The sequence below is a fragment of the Babylonia areolata genome, chromosome 1, assembly GCF_041734735.1.
Source record: "Babylonia areolata isolate BAREFJ2019XMU chromosome 1, ASM4173473v1, whole genome shotgun sequence".
NCBI classification, from domain to species: Eukaryota; Metazoa; Mollusca; class Gastropoda; order Neogastropoda; family Buccinidae; genus Babylonia; species Babylonia areolata.
The window spans coordinates 70913217-70936717 of record NC_134876.1 but is presented as its reverse complement, the minus strand read 5'-3'; the positions used below and the strand labels follow the sequence as shown (position 1 = coordinate 70936717).

Genomic DNA, 23501 nt, shown 5'->3' with positions numbered 1-23501 from the left:
CGTACATGAGCTCCAACACACACACACACACACACCACACACATTACCCTGCACCTCCTCTACCCCCTCCTCCACACACTCATTTCTAGTCTACGTATCACAGCTTCCACGCCACACACACACACACACACACACACACACACACAGATGAACACTTACTTGTACAAGCACACACACATATGCCCATATCTCCACACACATATATACAAAGATATATATATATATATATATATATATATATACGTTCCAATATCCTGTTGCTCCCACAGTGTAGGCATGCATACGCTCACATACCTCATCCTCTACCCCACCTCCCTCCGCACCCCCACCTCCCCCTCACACACACACACACCCACACACACACACACACACACGCACGTGCACAGAACTCTACTGACACTTGTGTACACTTACACTCTCGCGCATGCACAAAAGCACTCAAAAATACAGACCCACACATGCACACAAACACACACATACACACACGCACAGAGGCTGCCACTGATTGGCCGCAAGAGGGATGGGAAAAGATCTCTGATGCCAAGAACGTGGCGTCTAGTGTGTTGCTCAGTCTATTGTATTTGGAAAAGCCCACAGAGACTCTGTTCCGTTTTGAAGAAATTTGCGCAATGTTGGTTTGGAAATGATGCCGATATTTGTTTGATTTGCAAAGCATCGTGCTCTACCTTTCATGTTAGACTTACGGCCACTCCCTCTCTCTGCTTTTATTTCTTTGAGGCGATCGATGGTGTGATGGCCTTGTACCTGTTCTTTTTGATATTCTTTGACTTTTCTGAGGATTTCCGATTTTCCTAGATGTAGGCCGCTCGTTGGTGTTGCGTTACCAGCAAGTCTGTCAGCTCGCTCATTTCCCTTAACACCTGCATGTCCCGGGCAGTATGACCATGTGAGTTTTTTTAATCAAGCGAAGCGTCAAATGTTTCAACACCTACTCTAAATAACAACACTACAGGCCACAACAAATCTCTCTCTCTCTCTCTCTCTCTCTCTCTCTCTCTCTCTCTCGATGGTGACACTCTTATTGAGTCAAAATGGGAGATCGGTCGGCCCGTATATTTACATGAAATTTTGCCTGTGCTCGTGGTAGGAACCATTGATGAGGCGACACCGGCAGAGCTAACACAGGGCTGTAATGGCAGAGTAAGAGAAACAGCACGTGCAACATGTGATTCTGTGTGCTATGACGATAGCTCGGCGATTTCTGTGTCATGTAAGGATGGGAATACTACGTGTAGTGTGTCGTTTGAAAATGTGTGCAGTTCGGCTTTGCCTGTTGTAAATGATGCGTCGACTGATGTTGGTTTTCATAATAAATTGAATTATTTTTCCTTTGTGCATTGGAATGTAAATGGACTATTTACAAAACTAACCAATAGAGATTTTGTCTCCTTTGTTCGTTCTTTTGATTTTGTATGTTTGGTTGAAACATTTATGGAAGATTTTCAGTCCACTATATTTGATGGCTATACAGCACTGTGTAAACCTGCTTTGAAACTGTCGGCACATGGTAGACGTTCCGGCGGAGTTGTGTGCCTTGTAAAAAAAAACGAGTTGTATTCGTGTATTAAATTAATAGATGTCGAGTCTCATCATTTTTGTGCAGTTTTGCTTGATAAATCTTTGTTTGGCACAACAAAGCATATTGTGTATGTATGTGCATATGTGCCACCTGAAGGTTCGTCTTATTATGTGTATTTTGATACTGAAAATGGGATTGGGTTATTGGAAGATTATCTGTGTGATTGTTTGCTAGCTATTGATGACGATGATGCGTACTTGTTGCTGTGTGGCTATTTAAACAGCAGAATTTCAAATATGTCTCCTGACTGTAGGGAAAATATGTCTAATATTGATGAACATTTGAACGCACCGTTAAGTGCTAACAGAAATTCTGAAGATCATGAGCTCAACAATTATGGCAAAATGTTACTAAATGTGTGCACTGTTTTAGATTTGTGTATTTTGAATGGTATGTGTAAGGGCGACCATCAAGGTCGCTACACGTACATTTCAGATAGTGGTAACAGTGTTAATGATTATTTTTTTAATGTCACGTGATTTGTTTCTTGAAATATGTAGTTACTGTGAATTATCTGTGTCAGATAGAATTGAGTCTGACCATATGCCATTGGAATTATGTATTGAATTCAGTAAGGATAATCAGAATTGTACACATGAAGACAATCACACTTTCTGATTGAGAAGTTTGTATGGCAGGAAGAATCTGCAGATATTTTTGACAGCACGATTTGTTCGAAGGAAATACAAACACAAATAAAAATGGCTTTGAATTTGATTGATATCAGTATTAATGAGGCTTTAAGTGTTTTCAATGACAGTATTAAGAGTGCAGCAAAATGTATGAAAAAGCAAATACGTGTAAGTAATAATGTGAAAAATGATGACTGGTACGATAAGGAATGTCGAGATTGTAAAAGAAATGTTCGTAACTTGTTAAACAAGTTTCGTAGTACTTTGTTTCCACCCGATCGAGATTCTTTTTGTAGAGCTAGACGTGAATACAAACATATGTTGAAAAGAAAAGAGAAACAGTTTAATGATGCTTTATTAATGGAATTACAACGTTCAATAGATAATCAGAAAGAATTCTGGAACTCCATGCACAAAATAACAAGGAAGAGAAAACAACCTATGAATAATATTAGTTTACATAAATGGTTTCAACATTTTAAAGAATTGTTAGAAAAAAGTGAAGATCATATTAGTAATCTATCACAGGGGTTTGATGAAAATAATGAGAGCAACATTGATGAAGAGCATTTCGTAGATAATGATGATAACGATAATTTGAATCGTTGTATTTCAGTAGAGGAGATTCTGTTTGCTTTGAGAAAATTGAAGAAGCGTAAAGCTGCAGGACCAGATGGAATTATATGTGAATTGTTAAAGAATGCATGCAAATCTAATTTAGTTATAGACTTCCTGGTTAAGTTTTTCAATTCTTTATTTGATAGAGGTATTTATCCTGAAAGTTGGACTGAGTCAATTGTTCTTCCATTATACAAAAAAGGTGATGCTAAGAATACCAATAATTATAGAGGAATTTCCCTGTGTAACGTATGTAGCAAATTATATAGTGCGGTAATAAATAGAAGACTCCAGGAATGGGTGGAGGAACACAATATTACAGGAGAATTTCAAGCCGGATTTAAGCGGAATTACACTACTGTGGATCATATGTTTACATTAATGGCTTTCATGCAGAAACAATTTTCTTTGAATCGCAAATTATATGTTGCTTTCATTGATTTTGAGAAAGCCTTTGATTCTGCCAATAGAAGTATACTTTGGCCTATTTTATTGAAAAATGGAATACGTGGAAAAAATTATAAATGTATTATGAGTATGTGCGATTCTGTAAAGGCAAGGGTGTGATGTGATGCTGCTTTATCAGTATACATCAATTGTACATCTGGGGTTAAACAGGGTGATAATTTTTATTTGTAGTCCAGTTTTTTTTTGTTTTTTTTTTAATTTGTTAATGAATTGACAGAGGAAGTAATTAAAAATGGAAGTCACGGTGCAACATTCATAGGCGATGTTTTGGAAATTTTCATTCTTCTTTTAGCTGATGATGTAGTATTAATATCAGAAACAGTAACAGGGTTACAAAGTCAATTGAATAGTCTACAACAAGCCGCTGCTTCTTTGCAACTAAAAGTGAATATGAGTAAAAGTAATATAATTGTATTTAGAAAGGGAGGTTATTTGTCTGTAAGAGAAAGATGGACCTATAATGGAACTATAATGCCCATTGTGAATGTATACAAATATTTAGGTATATATTTTTCTACACGTTTGAGTTTTACATTTGCATGTAAAAACCTTGCAAGTAGAGCAAAAAATGCATAGTTATATGCCATGAAGAAATTGTCATTAGTACAAAATGAATCTATGAAATTATTCCTAAAAATATTTGATTCTCAGATCCAGCCTGTGATACAGTACGGGGCAGAATTATGGGGTCTTGACTCTGCTGCTATACACTGTGAAAAAATTCATCTGTATGCTTTGAAAAAAAAATTAGGGGTCTTCCTTCAGACACCAAATGATCTCGTCTATGGTGAGACTGACAGATACCCAATATCGTTGCTCTCTACTGTTAAATGTATTAAGTACTGGCTCAAGTTAACACAAATGGATGAACACAGATTGCCATATAAAGCATACAAAATGTTGTTAGACTTAGATAATAAGGGTAGAAGAAATTGGATTTCAAATGTTAGAAAGAAATTATACGAGTACGGTTTTGGTTTTGTATGGCTAAATCAAGGTGTTGAAGATATAAATATTTTTTATTCGTGTGTTCCGCGAAAGATTGGTTGATTGTAGATGGCAAAGTTGGAATTCTCAAATCCAGGACAGTGACAGATTTAATATATACAGAATGATCAATAATTTGCATAGTGTTCCAGTTTATATGCGCATGCATATTGCTAGAGGTTTGAAATATTTAATGACGAAATTTAGATTCGGTGTCTCTGATGTTTTACTCATCAGTATCGTTATAGACAGTCAAACATTTGTAATTTGTTAAGCCCACTACGCAAAGAATCAACTGAAGATGAGGTCCATTTTGTGCTTAGTTGTCCAGCTTTGAGAAATACCAGAGAACAATTAATTCCACTCAAATTTTATAGACAGCCTTGTTTATTTAAACTCATTTTGTTATTGTCGTCTACGAACGAAACTATTGTACAACATTTTGCTTTATGTTTGCATAGAGCTTTTAAACAACGCAGTGCCTATGTAACGTATTTTCCCCCCTTGTATTAATATGCAACTTAATGTCAATTCCATGTGTACCCCCTTCTAAGGGGCTATGGCCTATATGAATAAAACGTCTACGTCAACGTCTACGTCTCTCTCTCTCTCTCTCTCTCTCTCTCTCTCTCTCTCTCACGCACACACACACACACACACACACAAGACTTAGAGAGTGAAAGCTACGCCGGATTTGCAAGTATTGGTGTTACTTGCTTTATTATCAAATTATCAATATATCTAGCTGATCATCCTTCTCATCAGTAAAAGAAGTGGGTGTGTGGGTGTGTGTGTGTGTGTGTACGTGTGTTTGCGTGTGTGTATGTGCGTGTGCGTGTGTGTGCGTGTGTGTTTAACTGTCCAGTTAAACGGGGCAATGTAACTTTTCATGTATGGACTTGCATCATTTATCTATTTACCAGTGTATTGATTTTATCTATTTCGTATTATTATTGTTATTATTATTATTCATTATTATTATTCGTTAGTTTAAGAACAGAAGTAGGTATACTCTCCGGGGTGGCACGTATGTCCGACCGAGAAACGAGCGGGAATGTGGCCGCTCTGTTGACACACGTTGCACTTTGAGTGTGGGAGCTGCGTGGTGGTGAAGTGAAGGCGGGCAATGGGAGGGAGGTAAGGGCCCATCACCATAAATCACTCCCCAGTCCGGACAGGAGGCAAGAGGCCCGAACAAAACAACAGCCCTCGCCACCAAAGCTCGGCAAAGCGACGCGACGCTGGTGACGTGACGGTGCTCTGAAAACGGCCAATTAAGGGATCAGCGTCCAAATCCCTGACGTGACGAGCGAGACACGACCAAGAGGATTAGCGGCGGTGATGTGCTCTTTGAGGATTAGGGTGAAGAGGTGAGTGGCCGCCGTTGAAGAAGTGGTGTTACTACCCCGGGGCTTGATGTCGCCGTCAGGCCCGCAGCTATGCTGCTGGCAAGGGCTTCGTTTTTTGTTGTTGTTTGATTTCCCTTCATGTCCAGCACAAAAGACCTGTGAGGGAAATGAGTAGTTTTGAGAGAGGGAGGGAGCGAGGGAATGCTTTGTGTGTCCGGGCCGAGTGCGTTGTAGTGCGTGAAACACGAGGAATCCATGATCTGTTGGTGGTGACCATACAGACACGGTGTGTGTGCTTTATGGGTTCGGGTCGTGACTCGACTGGGACAACTTCATCTTCCTCGTGGGCAGTGCACACTGAGTGGCTTTGAGCCATAAGATGGGACTGCTGCTTCACAGTTCTTTGAACGCCACCGTTGTAAATGCAAGTTTGATTGGATGAATGATATGGAGGCCTGACCACTCGATCAGTCAGGAGCTTTTCAGATTATCGAGTAAGTAATGAAACAGCATGAAAAAGAGAAATGGCACTGTCCTCACCCACTTAACTTGAAGGGTGTTATACCAAGCAACCCTGCGTGTCCGAGTTTTGTCACCAATCTGTGGAAGAGATATATGGCGGCTCGTGTCCTGTGCGGGATTAGGAAGACATGGATAAAATCCCGATCCTCATTGACTTGCCTGTGGGGTCAACACCTTGAGCGGTTCTCCTGGTGGCTCGCTGGTTTTCCTTTCACAGTTCCGCTCGGACGGGTAGAGTGTTTCCTACCTCAAAACAGTTCATCATAGGTGATAGTTCCCCGAGCATGTCGATGCGAGATTTTATGACTAGCTGCCGCGCTGGCTGTACGTGATTATACCTTTGGTCAAGGTGTTTGAAAGGCGGCGGTAACTGGCGTTTCCCGTGAGATAGGGAGCGGTCAAGAGGTTTCACCTCCTACCAGGAATGACCTTGTCCCGTTCACACTTCACTGACCCTGTAGCTTGTGCAGACACTGGACAATCAATCAATCTGACGTGAATGCCTGCCTGGTCGAATGTGGGATATGCAGCGACAACTCTTTCTTTTATCAGTTCTGAAGCGATCTAAGGTCTTCGAGGTGCTTTATTGTAATCATGCCAACAGGTCATTAATCACTGTCAGCGGCACTGACAGCGTACATAATTGTGATTAAACGTCAGCTGAGTGTGGTTTAGAAACTACATTTTATAAATAAGTCCATTCGGTCAGAAAATCAACTGCTCTAGCTGTTTTCTGTTATAATATTGATGATAGAAAATTCGATTACAGGTCGAGATTGGATACTAGACGTATTTTTCAGTGTGTAACACAATATTGGGTTTATGAGATTAATGGACGTATTTTTCAGCGTGTAATAACAGTATCTGGTTTATGAGATTAATGGACGTATTTTTCAGCGTGTAATAACAGTATTTGGTTTATGAGATTAATGGACGTAATTTTCAGCATGTAACGAGTATTCCAGTGACAGTCACATGTGAGAGGGAGAGGGAGAAAGAATTTTCATTCTGATATATCTGTGTGTGTGTGTGTCTCTGTCTGTCTGTCTGACTCTCTCTGTTGATTATAATTACTGCACAAATGCTTCCCGTGTGGAAAACCATTGTACCACGGTTAATGACAGGCCAGAAAGTAATGTTGTTACGGTTCTAACCGGATCGTGGTCCTGTCCGTTCACAAACGGGGTTGTAGATTATCTTCATTATATCATCCTCGAGATACAAGTTCACCAGATCGTAGAAGTTTTAATAAACCGTATGGACATCAGTTGGTATTGGTAATCACTTAACAGAGAAAGTAGGGGTCAAGTATTTGCCAGTCGCCCTGAACATAACGTTGTAAAACGCAGTGGACAAAAGAATTACGGAAAAGTAACAGCTTTTTAACTGACAAAGGTATGTATGTCTACAATGAATCATTGGTTCCCAGTGTTCACCATGCATCACAGCATGCAGGCAAATAACTTCCCTTATAGTCCGCAGAGAGTGGTTCTTTTGTATGTATTTAATCAGTGTTAAGTCTATCTACATTAATTTTTTCCTCCCTAAAAAAGAACAATTATGGGGGATATGCACATGTGTTTTTGACTGTTCCTCAGCACCATGACGGCCTTGGCGGTCGGCTGGGCTCTTTAAAGCATGATGTGAACGGTGTCAGTATTTACAGTTCCCATTCCCACGCTTGGAGCAGGGAATCGGTGTTAGCTTGCTCATATCACAGTCTCTGCGAATATTGTGTGATCATTGCCGAACTGTCACCCTGTGGTAACCCAAGTCCTGGGAAAAAGTAAATGATATCATAACGCGTTGAGTGTCACGAACTCTTTTGTAATCCGGATCGTGATTGGTTCATGTCTTCAGCAACCTTATCCAATTGTTGAATCCGATAAACTGGCTTGCCGGTCCGCCCAGACGTTTTCTTTTCTTGGGACAGATGGGAGGCGATTCGTAACTGTTTGGAAAATATATTTGTTTACTCTGGCAATTTTCCGAATAAATAACGTATATTCTAATCACGTGACCTTTTTTTTCTTTCTTTTTTTCTTCAAATTAGGAACTTCAATGATAAATAGCCGATAATTTGCATTCCTTTTGATTGTTGGTTTCAGACTCACTTCCTCCAGACAAAATCTTGTGTTGGATTTTTTTTTTTTTGTTCGTTTTGTGTTTGATGTTTCAGATGCTACCATATGAGAGGGCACACACACACAAATCTACATTCAGTACTGCTGGAGGATTTTTTTTTTTTTTTATTATTAACTTCCATTGATTTACTTTGATGTCAAACGCTTAGTGCAGCCCTACATGCATTTAACACAGAAACCTTTGATTCACTATGTAGCCTACACATTAACACACAGTTTTCATAACTGTAAGCTGCGTTTTGATTGTCTGCAGTGTACACGAGAGGACGGTATTTCTGTCTGTCGGACTGCCTTGGTTTGATATAACTAGGCTCGTGTTGATCGTATCCTGACCATAGGAAAGAATTGCTGCCCTGTTTTTCTCTGCTGTCTTTCTCTGTCTTAAGTTCTTTCTGTCCGTCTCCTTTTGCTTCTCTCGCCCGTATTTTGTGTTTCTTAGTAATGTTTTATTTCGTTGTCATTTTTTGTTGTTGTTATAATCCGTGTTGCTAAAAAAAAAAAAAAAGAAAAAAAAAAGGTTTGTTCAAAGAATAAATTACTGAGCGTATTTTCGTGACTGATATTCTAAAAACCTGTTCATCGACTTTTTTTGTAAACATTTAACTGTTTAACTTTTTTTTTAAGACAATCTCTTCTTCTTTTTTTTTTTTTTTTTACATCTTTGGTTATGTATGTATATATATATGTATATATATATATATATATATATATATATATATATTCTTTTTGACAGTTTATTACCTGACAGTTGTTTGTTTTATTATGAACATGGCAGCAGACAATCGTTATTCATGAAAGACAGCTCTTCAGATAGTCACAGTTTTAAATAAGAAAAGAAAAGAAATGATAATGCATGCAGGGCTGCGTTTATCTATTTATATTTATATCCGATCTGGGCCGTGTTTATTCAAAATTATCGATGTGAAGTCATGTTTACTTAAATCAAAACAAAACGAAAGAAAAAAAAACAAGCAAAAAGAACAACAGCAATAAAAACTGAGGCTGCGTTTACTTTTGCAAGCAATTCCTTTTTTTCACAACGTTGTGAGGAATACCATAATACTACTGATGTGTATTCAAACCTATATACCCCTTTCAAGAGTCCACGTTCATCAGATATGTATCTCTTGTACCGTGGTACCTGAGTCGCTGAGAAGTTATCACAAAGCAAGGGATTATTGATTTTAGGCATCTTCAGAGCCATTCCAGGTCATGCATCAGGAACAGTCGTGCTCTGAATGCTTTGAATTCCGAACACCTCGTCACGGCCCGTGGTTATAGGTCTTTTCATCTAGATCAGACGACACACCTGGCATTTTCTGGAGGATGGCATTAGGACATTATCTCTTCATCAGCTTCAGCTCTGTCTTTCGATCATTATCTTCTGGACCATAAGTCTGACTCATCCTTCGGGTTCAGGTTAGGTATCTTTCCATGAGTATTGATTTTTCCAGCTTGGTTTATGGAAAGGTGAAGTCCTTTTGGTTCCTTCTCCCATTCGGAAACTGGCTCACGGAATTCGGGTGGAGAATTCTTTCCTTGCGACGTATAGACGTACTGAGGTCTCACTTTCTATTCAGCAGACATTCAGTTCCATACCACGAATTTCTTTCTTTAACCCTTTCGATATTAGTACATATCTATTAAAAAAGAGAAAAAAAGAGAAGAATTTGATCTGTCGATTTGACGGGCGCAATAGCCGAATGGTTAAAGCGTTGGACTTTCAATCTGAGGGTCCCGGGTTCGAATCACGGTGACGGCGCCTGGTGGGTAAAGGGTGGAGATTTTTCCGATCTCCCAGGTGAACATATGTGTAGACCTGCTAGTGCCTGAACCCCCTTCGTGTGTATATGCAAGCGGAAGATCAGATACGCACGTTAAAGATCCTGTAATCCATGTCAGCGTTCGGTGGGTTATGGAAACAAGAACCTACCTAGCATGCACACCCCCGAAAACGGAGTATGGCTGCCTGCATGGCGGGGTAAAAACGGTCATACACGTAAAAGCCCACTCGTGTGCATACGAGTGAACGCAGAAGAAGAAGATCTGTCGATTTGTTCCTGAATCACAGCAACAATTGACATAACGACATGGTCCTGTGCTCTGATTTTCCATCCCCAGTCTGTAGTTAATTTGCTAATTAGTGTTAATTCAAAACGCTGGGACAACTTTAGAGCTATTTCAGTAGTTCTATTTTCTGTTTTCTCTCCGTTTATTTAGTCAACCCCAGTCACTGTCACGGTCTCTGTGTCTGTCTGTCTGTCTCTCTTCCTATCTCTCTATGCCCCTCTCTCCCTCACCCCTACCCTGTCTCTCTCTCCCTGTCTCTCTCCCTCCCTCCCTCCTTTCTCTCTCTCTGTCTCTCCCGATTCTCCATTTGTCAGCTCCATCCCCGTTCCCTTTCCTTTTATCTCTCTCTCATACTTAAAAAAAAAAAAGTCCCCTTTCTCAACAACCCTCTCTTTTTCAGCCCCACGATCATACATGCCTCTTTCCCTCCCCACTTTCTCTCTCTATTCTCTCCTCTGGCTGTTTTTTTTTCTTCGGCGATCAAGTGTGTAACTGCCGCCAGACGTTTTCTGAACTCCATTGACACGGATCATCCCCACTGGGCCTGTGTGATGGAGACGGTTGGTTCAGCTGTCAGGGACTCTTTTGTGCGTTAATCTCCCCGCCCCCTTGTCCTCCCTGCCCCAACACCTCCCTGCCCCCCCCCCCCCCACCCCCTGTCTTTGTTCGTCTGTCTTGTCTGTCTCCACTTTATGATAGACATTTGTCTGTGAGTTTGTCTGATTGCTTGTGATAGTCTTGTCGTGAGTTCAGTGGTGCAGATCTTATGTAATATGACGACCAGAGTGTAAAACGACAGCGCATTTCCTATCTTTTGGTCTGACGAGAATATATTCTTTCTAATGCGAACCTCCCGCTCCCCCTCCCTTCCCCTCCCCTTCCCCTCCCCGTCCCTCCTCTTTCTCTCTCTCTCTCTCTCTTCACACCCACCTCCACCTCCGTCCTCTGAAGGCACATCCGGTAAATCAGGTTATGTCAATATTGACCTCGAGGCCCAGCTTTCATAAACAGGCGGTGATCCCCTTGGCTCGGTACCCCCTGTCCAATATTGACCCTGCTATACTTGGGGGGTCAGCAACATAACTGCGGGACAAAGATGGTGAGAGGAGCGAAACTATGGCGTACCGTTAGTGTCAACAATTTATTAATTTCTTGTCTGTTGTTTTTTTTTTGTTCCCCCCCTTTAAGTGTTATTATCACCATTATGGACACACTTATCAACAGATAGGTTCTAAAACAGACAGATAAATGGATTGAAAAGAAATAAAGAAGTGGACACGAAACTTGGGAAATGTTGAAAATTTAGAGTGACAGAAAAGAGGAAATTTTCACCGCAGAATGATTTTCCAGATGGCAGCAATAATACTGTTCAGAACTAACAATCCCGACATCGCAAGTTTGGCAACCACAAAGTCTAATTACGTAATATTTATCTCTCCTTGGTGATGTACACGAGTAACACGTATAATTAAACCAAATAAAAACAAAAATCAGCAAGACTATTGTGTTCCTTGATAAATCTAATTGTCGAAAAAGACAGGAAGCAAGAATGAAAAAGGAACACTGGCATTACTGGACAAAATTAAAAATGAATTTTCGGCATCAACGCTTTTATCAAACAGCAAAAAGAATAAACAAAAACAAAAAGCTACACAAAAAAAAGAAAAAGGAAGATTGCAATAAGCTGGTTAATCGTGCAAAGCGATAAGCGAAGATGTTACTTTTTGCCCTCTTTTTCATTTCTTTCTTTTTCAAAGGTATAAAAATAGGAAATTCAGTAAGCTAGTTAACCGTGCAAAGCAATGCATTAAACAAAGATGGTTTGTTTGGTTTTTTTGCCCAGTTTTTCATTTCTTTTCTTTTTCTGTCATCTCAGGCAAAAGGTTGTGCCATACGATGGCCCGGTCTGTAAGACCATCTTGTTTCGGTTTTAGCACGAACAATGACCAGTGTCTGCTTACTATTGCCTAAACCCGGGGACGTGAGAGGGTTTGCTCTGTGGGTTCGGACTGTTGGTATTAGCCTCTTCTGTTTGCTGCCGGCTTTACGGCCAATTGGAGCTTAGGTGTCAAATCACTTCGTTCACGGCCTAGATTTGTTTCTCTCTCTCTCTCTCTCTCTCTCTCTCTCTCTCTCTCTCCTGGATCACGAATAGGGGGTAGGGGTTGTGTGTGTGTGTGTGTGTGTGTGTGTGTGTGTGTGTGTGTGTGTACAGGGGGTGGTGGAGATCAGCTTTGATGGGGCCTAGCTGCGACAAAAGCGGAAGAATTTTGAGTGGTGTATTTTAAAGCCTGCCGCGTTTAGTTTGTTTTGTTTCATTTTATTTTACTCTTATTTTTTTCTTCTCTGTTCTGTGTCAACTGACATGCCCTCAAAGCAAATGGATTATTTTCGGGGTTTTATAGTGTTTTCTCCGAACAAAAGTTTAACGTGTCGTGTGTGTGTGTGTGTGTGTGTGTGTGTGTGTGTGTGTGCTTTGTCTTTTTTTTTTTTTTTAGTCTATATAGGAAATTTCTTTACACCCTTTCACTTATGGTGTTCCTAGTTCTTTGACCAAAATTTTTAATACCGTTGATGATCAAGTTCCTGTCGATAAGACTAATGTAATATTCTCACGAGACGGTCCATTTTGATAAGAGAGATGGGGAGAATCGCGTTGCTGGTCTGTACGAATTGGTATTATCTTGTATAAATTCCACCCATTTGTGTCTGTTGCGAATGGCTTAAAGTCACTGTTTATTCTTTAATAGAACAGGACAAACTTGTGTCCCTTTCACAGGATAAATTTCTAACTCTTTCGCACGCTGTAAACCAATATTGTCTGCGTTATTTATATTCCAATAGTACGAATGCGCGATTGTCACAACATCGTAGCAAACTTAGTATGAACCAGTGAACTGAGGAAAAAAGGGTTGGAGACTGTAGTAGGGGATTAACGACCAGTTAGCACTCCCCTGTTAATTTATGGTCAAGTCTTTACTGGAGTGGAATGGAAAACAGTATCAAAGAGGACAACGACTCTCTGTGGTGGGATCAACCTAGTGGGCGTTGCTTCAGTAAGACACGTGTTTGACCACTGACAGCTGGACCCCGCCAATTATCCAAAGACAGCTTGGGGTCAGGTTACGATCTCAACTCCTCTCCTGCTCCCATAAAGTTTCCTGCAGGCCTGTGGTCACACACACACACACAAAGAAACCAGCGTTGCCTCTTTTTGCTCTTTTCCCCTCCCCATCTTATTTCTGCCCTGCCGCTGACCGCTGGCTTTGATGCCTGTCGGCAAGCTGGACAGGTCAAAGGACGGTGACAGGGGAACACAGAGAGGCCAGGTAATTGAATTCCCTCCCCTGCCCCTGCCCCCTCTCTCTGGCTGCGGTGACAACCGTGTGACAACCTGGTCCACATGTTCATCTTGAGCAGAGATGTAGTTAGTCTGTTGCACGTTGAAATGGAAGTCTGTGGGAAGCCTCTGGGCCGTCTGTTGAAATCGCTTTGTCGATTTACCTGTTCCGTGAAAATGGTACAGCGGAGTAGAGATTCTACTGGTTTGCACTCGGCCATGTTGTTGGGTGCTTGGGTGTTGGGTTTTGTGAAGGTATCGTTGTTTGAGAGACATCACGAGACCTTCTGTGAAAGCTACGGCTTGATGTTAAGTGTTGATATTTATACTTAGGGGTTGGTGTTTATACAGTTTCCTGATTGACATAGCGGTGTGGGCAGAATACTGTGTGTTTACATGATGGTTTAAAACGTTCCGTTTTCAGCTTCTGTTTCTTGTATCTTTCTCAAGTTCACTTCTTTTCTCTTTGTCTTCCTCCCTCCCTCTCTATGTCTTATGGTTGGTTTAAACAGCGCTTTTATTAGGAGCATATCACAATACACCCCAGGTGTTGTGAAACAGTACATCAAGAAATTCTCACACAAAATCCTGTCTGATCTGCATCTAAAGTTATGTTATGGATATCTTCACAGTTTTGAAACATATAGGCTCGTACATGATTTTTTTTTTTGTTTTTTTTGTTTTGTTTTTTTTGCTTGTTCTGTTTTTTGTTTGTTTGCTTGTTTTTGTTTTTGTTTTTTCCCCAGTTTGTATTTGGTTTGCATTTTCCATTTGAGGGCAACAGATGCATATTTGTCCTTTCAGCTTCTAGTCCCTTTTTTTCCTTTTCGAAGCTTGGTGTAAGGGAAAATTTAGCTTATTTTACTAACCTTCAGAAGAATATGCATATCCGTATTCTATTTGATTTTGTTCGTTATCCTGGACTGTGTTAGATTTTGCTTAGTCTTCTATCGCATCACAGAGCTCTGTGTAAAATCAGGACGAAAGTGGTGTGTGTGTGTGTGTGTGTGTGTGTGTGTGTGTGTGTGTGTGTGTGTGTGTGTGTGTGTGTTGGTGTGTGGGAGTGCGCGCGCGCGTGCTTGCTTGCGGACTGGTGACAATAAAATTATCATTGATTTTTATCTGACGTTCACGGTAGTTCCTGATTGGTATTTTATTCTGTGGACGGTAGTTACTGATTGGTATTTTATTCTATGGTTCATAGAATAAAATACCAATCAGTAACTACTGTGAACGTCAGATAAAAATAATTTTATTATGTCGCCAGTGCGCAAGCAAGCACGCGCGCGCGCGCGCGCAGACACACACACACACACACACACACACACACACACACAACATCCAAAACACTTTCGTCCTCTTTTTAATTTATCAAAGACTGAAAAAACATAAAATAAAACAAAAGGAAAAAACAACAACTGAGACGTACACATGTTTGACCACCCGATGTTTCAATCCACATTAGTTTATTTTCCCTCTATCTCCTCCCCTCGGCCCCATTATCACGTCTCCGGGTACTTCAAAAGGCAATCCTAGACACTCGTATACATGGTTTGACCACTCAATGTTTTAATCCATAGTTTATTTTCCCGCACCTCCCTCTCGCCCCCATATAATCTAGTCTGCGGGTACTTCAAAGGGCAATCCAGGACCGTCAGTTTGTATCTTCCAAGCTGTGGAGGACCTCGGCGCCAGTTGCCATCACCAGCAAACAGACCGGAGTACAGATGAAAGAAACGTATTGCCACGCCAGGCGGCGACACTCGTTGTTGTAGTATTGCTGGGTGGAGTTAGTAACTTGACGGGGTAAACAGTAGCCAGCCACCCGCTTCTCACTCACGCACTTCACTGGTCTGTGCCATTTCTCTGTTATCACGTGCATGTGAAACAGTGTATCGGTTTGGACGGCACACACACACACACACACACACACACACATCAGTCGCATGTACTGTAGTCTGTGAAGTGCCGACCCGGATAAGTCTGTGTATCTTGGCCTTTGTTACTTGTGTAAACTGAAAACCGTTTGAAGACATGGTGGTAAGTGGGAGACTGAACACAAGCAGAGAGAGAGAGAGAGGGGGGGGGGGGGGGGGGTAGAAGAAGGAGAATGAATAGCGGTGTAACATGGTGGGGGTATGTTGATCTGCCATACTTGAAACGCTTCGATGACAAAGTTCAGTCAGAACAGCAGGGAATGTGTTGCCTTGGTTAGAAGGCTGTAAAGATGCCAGAGTTCAGTACGAAGACGAGTGTTTGCAGAGGCGGGAAGCATGTCTTTATTGACCCAGGTCTGTGTTTCTCCAGGTCCATGTTCCCAACAAAAAGGGTTGGTCTACTAGTTCCCCCAGGTCTATTCCCCTAAATCTGAATTCCACCAGGTGTATGCTCCTTCAGATCTGAGATCCCCCAGGTCTGTGTTCCAACTGGTTTATGCCCACATAATTAAGGCCATTGCTGATCAATACCGGCCACAACCCATAAGTGCTCGCCATACGTTATTTTGTCTCAAGGTGGGCCAACAAAGACCTGGGGAACTTACACCTGGTTGAAAAAATTGAGGGCACATAGATCTGGGGAACATAGGGTTGACACCAAAGGAGAACATAGACACTCCACACAAACCAAAATGCGCATTCGACACTTTCTCTCATTCTCTCAGTCCTCCAGTAGATATTATCACTCCTTGTGAAAGTACGTTAGACGGAAGAGGGAACACACACGCGTGCACACTCACACACACACTCACACGCGCGTGTAAACACACACACACACACACACACACACATTGCTCGTATAACTCCTCACAGACTAGTCACCCGGAAAGCAAAAAAGCTGATTTGGCAAGGCGCCAGGGTTGTCACAACAAATACGTGAACCTTCATTTATTTATTTTATTTTATTTTTTGGTATGATACAGCTTTCCTGGTCATTTTACGTGACCATCAACAGGTAGACGGTTACCCAGCAGTGAAAACAACTGAGTGGACAGACGTGGACATGGAGAGGGGGAGGGGAGGGGAGGGGGTCAAGAAAGGGAGTGTGTGATGTTTTAACACTCTTCTTCCTGGTAGTCCTACCAGTCCGACGATGACATCTAAGTCTTGTTTGGTGTGGACTCGTCTAATATGATGGCTATGGACGGGGGTCCCAGTTTGAATCTGCATGGGCGTCCGCCAGCAGTGAAGGCAAAACTGGCCACCGTCAGTTATAAACAGCGAGTATTTTGTATTTTTCCTCTTTCTCCCTCGTGAATCGCCAGCGTATAGCGTTGTCAGTGCAGTGAGTCAGAGTGGGCTGTCTCATGCAACATGAAAAAGACAGTGGTGAACAGGACAAACGGCGGAACGGGTGGAGGAGGCGTGCTTGTCTGTGTGCAGTAGCCTACATTTGCATGCGCGCGTGGGGGAGCCGCTCCTATGGGTCAATACAGCACGCGCACAGACACGTCAGACCGTGCGTCCAAAACACACACGCGCGCGCGCAATAGCGCTCTCTCGGTCTATCACATACACACACACGCACGCCCGCACACACGTACGCGCGCGCGCACACACACACACACACGCGCGCGCGCACACAGAGCCCGTCTGCTGTGCTGCGTGGTGTCGTCTGCTTTGCCAGTCAGTCATTGAGAGCGTGGGGACACAGGCAGCTGACTGTAACCGCCACATGCGCACGCACAGACACACACGCACGCATGCACGCACACACACACACACACGACACTGCTACCAATACAAGCTGTGTCGTCCGTCTTGCCAGCAAACGGAAAGCAACTGCCATACGATACCCATGCGGCTTTTGTGAGAAGGCGTGAGTGTGTGTGTTGAGTGTGTGTGTGCAACACAGCCGTCGTGTGTGTGTGTCAGTGTGTGGGTCTTCAAAGCTCCAAGTTCGAATGTCTACGAACCAGAGAATAAGTGAATTGTATTTTCCGAGGAGTTATGGCCTTTTCGTCTGAGCTGTTCCAGTGGCCGTGGTGGGTGTTTTTTCGTTGTTTTGCTGGTTGGTTGTGGAATTATCGTTGGAGAGATTTTGATTCAAACGAAATGATGTTTTGAATCAGTGCAGTCATCACTGGTAACTCAAGGAAAACCTGCGCTTGTTTGTGTTACCCGAATATCATGGCATACAAACAGTCGCATGCACACCGACATACACGCAATTTCGCTGCGCGTTGTACGCACAAACGGGCAGTTCGCGGCAGATTGTGGATGTGCATGTCAGTGTTTATCTTATTCAACATAAGTGCGCGAACACAATGTGGTATGCATTCACACCCCACCCTCTCTCTCCCTCTCTCTCTCTCGCACGCACACACACACACACACATACACACACGCACGTGCCCCTGCGCCCCTCCACACACACACGCACGCACGTACGCACCTCCGAGTCAGTACACTGTAACACACACTGCACACACACTCTTCCACACAGACAATCCACCCTCCCATGTACACGACATAATACAACGGCAAACACAACATACACTCGTCATTGTTGGGTTTTGCATAGGGCTGAATGCTAACAGACTGAAAGATAAGCAACACTCAAGCTGGTCTGAATACATCTTTGCTTAGTACCTCTCGCCTCCACCTGTTCCCTCCCTGCACCCTATCCTGCCCCATTCCCATTCTTCAGTTATCATCACCACATGCAAAACTGCCGGTGTGTAAGCATGTCTCATACCATTAAGGATCCTTTTTAAGCAGCAGTCTGTGTATTTTTAATGCTGTAACTTTAATGTGAAAACCAACCAAATCCTGGAGGGCAGGTTGCGCATACAAGCTCATCTCATTTTATACCCAACTTGTATTTCGAGAAGCCTAGTGACAGAAACAGCGCTCTCTCTCTCTCTCTCTCTCTCTCTCGCTCGTTCGCTCGCTGAACATGCAGGCCTGTTTATGTACTAGTATCAGTATAAAGCCATAGAAATCAGAGCTATTGTTTCCAGTTGAGTGAGGTATTATCTCCCCCCCGCCCCCCCAACCCCCAACTCCTTGTTATTCTATATAATAGAAATACAGAGTGTAGTTGAGGATTGCTTTTCGCATTTTTCTGCCGGTTTTCATTCACATCATTTAACATATCTATTATTATCATATCTGAAATGTTTACTTACAGCACTCCTTTACGAGGGGCCACGGCCTGTATCGAATAAAACACCTCGTATCCGTATCTGTCTCTCGCCGTGTGGTTCAGACTGTGACGCTGAACAAAGCTTTGAGACAAAGACTACATCGGTAGACACTGAACCGCTGTCTGTTCAGTTCAATACACGGCTTATATTAGTGTAGACAGAGGACTTCAGTTTTGGGCCTCTAAGACAAGAGACCTGCTGATGAGTGAATACTGTGATGAGTCAGCTTGAGCTAGTGAGAACGATGCGATCATGGTTCCAGTGGGACGACTGAAGATATTTTTACGCATGACTCATCGGTCACAGTGGCTCATACCCGCTCATTACCAGGGTGTTTTTCAGTGTTTGAGGTCTATGAGTCTGTGTGTGTTTCGGATGTGTGTTTTTGGGTGTGTGTGTGTGTGTATGTGTGTGTCTGTGTCTGTGTGTCTGCTCTCTCTCTCTCTCTCTCTCTCTCTCTGTGTCTCTCTCTGAACGATAAAATTATAGGATGCCGACGATGATGGATGAATGATGGTGTGCATTTTCATGTTTCCCTGTGCCAGTGTGTGTGTGTGTGTGTGTGTGTGTGTGTGTGCGTGTGTCAGTATGTGTGTGTGTGTGCGTGTGTCAGTGTGTGTGTGCGTGTGTCGGTGTGTGTGTGTGTGTGAATGAGTGTATGTGCGTGTTTGGCGATCGATGGGTGTGTCCAAGCATACGTGTGTGTGTGTGTGTGTGTGTGTGTGTGGAAGGGTGGTGGTGTGTGTTCTCTCCCTTTCTCAGTGTCTGTCTGCCTCCTCCCTCCCCCTTTCCTCCCGCTCCCCGTCTCGTGTTTGCAGTGGAATCAGCGGGTGCTGACGTAACGATGATGGATGAATGAGGGTGTCACGTTGTGTTTTCATGTTCCCATGGGAACATGCACTGATGCAGGATATTTTCCCCGGTGTGAGTGAGTGAGTGAGTGGTTGTGTGTGTGTGTGTGTGTGTGTGTGTGTGTGTGTGTGTGTGTGTGTGTGTGTAGTATTGTCAACTGACAGCCGCTAAAATGGTGTAAGGGGGTGGGGGTGGGGAGACAAATATGAATGTGATAAGTACACAGGCATAACTTTGTTGGGATTAATTTGGAATCTGTTTATTTTTATGCTGAATAATAGATTGTACACTTTTCTCGAAACAAATGAAATACTTCTGGAAAATCAAGCCGGTTTCAGGGTACACCAGGTCCACCCTACATAAGATAGTTGTTTTATTTGGGGGATATATTTCTCACAAAAAGTGAATTTGTGTTTTGTTGATTATTAGAAAGCTTTCGACTCAGTGACTATGGCGTAGTGCTTTGTGACTTAAACATTCAAAGAAAATATTGCGAGTGATCATGAATATGTATAGAAATAAAGAATATATCATGCTTCTTCGGAATTTGTTAAAAGCCTTACTGGGGTGTGACAAGGCGAAAATCTGTTTTCTGTATTGCTCTTAATGTTTTTAAATGATCTAGAATAATATCATACACATAACCATTGCTTGCCCTGCATATGACAAGGCCACTAAAACCACGTACGGTTTAATACAAACAACAAGGGGGGAAAACCTATCCATGTAACAGTAGATTAATTTGATAAAAATTGTTTTTACCAGTTGTAATGTATGGTCGTCAAATCTGATGATATGAAAATTTAACTCTTATAGATGAATTTGATCTGAAATTTCTAAAGTATGTTTTTCATTCAAAAAGTAATACATATAATTGCCTACTTTATGGGAAAACACTGAGAACGATACCCACTATCTGTTTTAGGTTTTGTTTCAATGTTTGTATTTTGATAAAACGTACACATTCTCCAATCTCAAAATTGTCATTCGGGGTATACCAAACCTTGAGAAATTTGCACGAGAAAGGTCTCATGCGATCTGTATGTCTTAATAAGATTCAGTAAATTCTTGCAAGATGCGGATTTGACTGTGTGGAATCGTGGATTTTGTTCAAATATAAGTGCAACGTGTAGCCATATTCGACATTCTTCAGTGAATTATTTTGTTGTTAATTTAACTGGAGGAATGAACTTAATGCATGTAGTAGATGTTTGTTTATATATATATATATATATATATATATATATATATATATATATCATAATCTTTACCAGACATTTGTGTACATGCACTTAAGTTTCGCTGTAACAATCACAAACTACCATTTGAAATCGGACTTTATCTTTATATACCACGTGATGAAAGATTATGCTCTGAATATAATTTGTCAATGATTGGAAATGGAATATCCTCATAATAATAATTTAGGACATGGTTTGATTCTCCACTGGTTTCTTCATCCCAGGTCGTGCTATAATTTCTGTAGACTGATGTCTTCTAATTCAAGAAAACTTTTGTTTTCAGTTTCAAAATATATAAAATGGCAGATATATGATATAAAGAGTATGCTGTTGAAACAACAAGCCCAGCTTCATAATTAGAACTGTTTCGATAACTGCACCAATGTAAGAAGTGGTCTTTGTTGATATCTTCATAGAAATATTAACCCTTTCACCGCCAGGCTCGCATTTATGCACAGGCGTGGTAGAGGACCCATGTCACTGAAAGATGACCATTCATTGGTCTATAATCCATGAACCTACTGCTCTTAATGTTCGGTGGTAGGATAGGCTGTATTTTCTATACGTCGCAGAGGGAATCCCCAGCTATTCTTAGCCACTGTCTTTTCTGTGTTTATACCACAAGGGAATTTTGTACTCTTAATTGACTGGCGGTGAAAGGGTTAATGTTTCGGCATGCTTTGGACGTGTGTAGGCATTTAACGTCATATTTGCTATATGAGTCTTGTTAATACAGTTCGATTATTAGTTGTTTTTCGTGTTTGTTTTGTTCTTTTATTTGTTATACTCCATACCTCCAAAGAGATGAAAGGAAAATAAATCTGGAAATACTTTTGTGCGTATAGGAGGAGGATGGGGGTGCGTGTGGGTGTATTGTGTGTGTTTGTGTTTACGTGTGTGTGTGTATGTGTGTGTGTTTGTGTGTGTTTGCTTGTGCTTGTGTATGCGTGAACTGCATGTATATGCGTGCGTGTGTGTGTGTGTGTCTGTGTGTCTGTGTGTGTATGCGTATACTGCGTGTGTCTGTGTGTGTGTGTGTGTGTAGAGAGAGAGAGAGGGGAGGGGGGGGGGATCGAGAGAGCCGAAAAGGGATCAGTTTCAATGAGACATGGCCCTCTCCACACTATGGTATTTGCTCAATGTTGAAACGTCACGTCTGCTCAGTTGTTGAAGATCAGTCAATTCCCAGATCCCCCATCGCTTCCCGTGCAAGCCATTTGACGAGTAAGAACTCCTCCCTCCCCATCCCCCCCTTCCCGACCCCCTCACCCCCCCCAACCCAGGCCGTATGACAGACAGCTGAAATCGGGCAGGATCGGTATAGGGGATTTTTGACAGGGGGCGGGGGATGTGTGTGTGTGTGTGTGTGTGTGTGTGTGTGTTCTACTCTGTGGGTGGCCGCTTCTATTTGACAGGATTTTAACTGAAACGCGCGCGCGCGTGTTCGCATACACATATGTATATTATATTATATTATATTATATTATATTATATATATGCACGATCGCATGATTATTTACACTCACACACACACACACACACACACACACACACACACACACACACACACACACACACACAAATGGCAGCAATTTTTAATAATGGTAGCCTTTTCAGGTGAACTGCCATCATTTGAATGAGAAAATAATATGAAATACCTGTAAAACACACACACACACACACACACACACACACACACACACACACGCACGTACGCACGTGCGCGTGCACACACACACACACACACACACACACTACACACACACGCGCACGCACGCACGCACACAGACATACACACATACACACATACACACACACACACACACTACACACACACGCGCATGCACGCACGCACACAGACATACACACATACACACACACACACACACACACACACACACACACACGAAAGCACGCACGCACGCACGCACAGACACACACACACACACACACGCGCGCGCGCACAAAAGCACGCACGCATGCACGCACAGACACACACACACAGACAGACAGACAGACAGACAGACAGACACACACACACACACACACACACACACACACACACACACACACACACACACACACACACACACACACACGGAACTCATAATAAACAATGCCACGTTTAACGTATGTGCTGAGCACAAGACACTGAGACATACGGGCAGACAGCCATTCAGACATGGGGACAAAGAGACATATGGACAGACACTTAGATAAACACACAGAGACAGACGACCAGACACACAGAGAGGGGTGGTTAACTCACTCAGTACGGCCAGTCCTCTCTTCTCCTCTACACAGACCCCTCGGATGTCCAGTGGGTGTCTGAATGACCCAACCTTTAGCTTCCGTCGTCAGAATTGTGGTATTCTTTGTCAACATTCACGTCTTCAGTATGAGAGCCTCCCGCTTGCAATATTTTGATGATGGTAATTGGGGTGAAACGCTGTTAGCGTCGTCTCTTTCGCCGTTCGTATGGAGAGAGTTAATGGGTGAGGTGGTTGTGACTGCGATATCACACTAACCAGA

The 23501-nt window shown here is 42.3% G+C and overlaps 1 protein-coding gene across 2 annotated transcripts in view; it reads left to right on the top strand.

Annotated features, from left to right (window-relative positions):
- LOC143286775 (ly6/PLAUR domain-containing protein 6-like) overlaps positions 1–23501 on the top strand; it is a 50345-nt gene that overhangs the window by 4834 nt on the left and 22010 nt on the right. Inside the window, exon 1 of one of the 2 annotated variants that reach the window (XM_076594553.1) lies at positions 17509–17712. The exons of the other annotated variant lie outside the window; for it this stretch is intronic. The gene's annotated coding sequence lies outside the window, so the exon portion shown is untranslated. Of the gene's footprint in view, positions 1–17508; positions 17713–23501 lie in introns of those variants that run through there. 2 annotated transcript variants of the gene reach the window in all.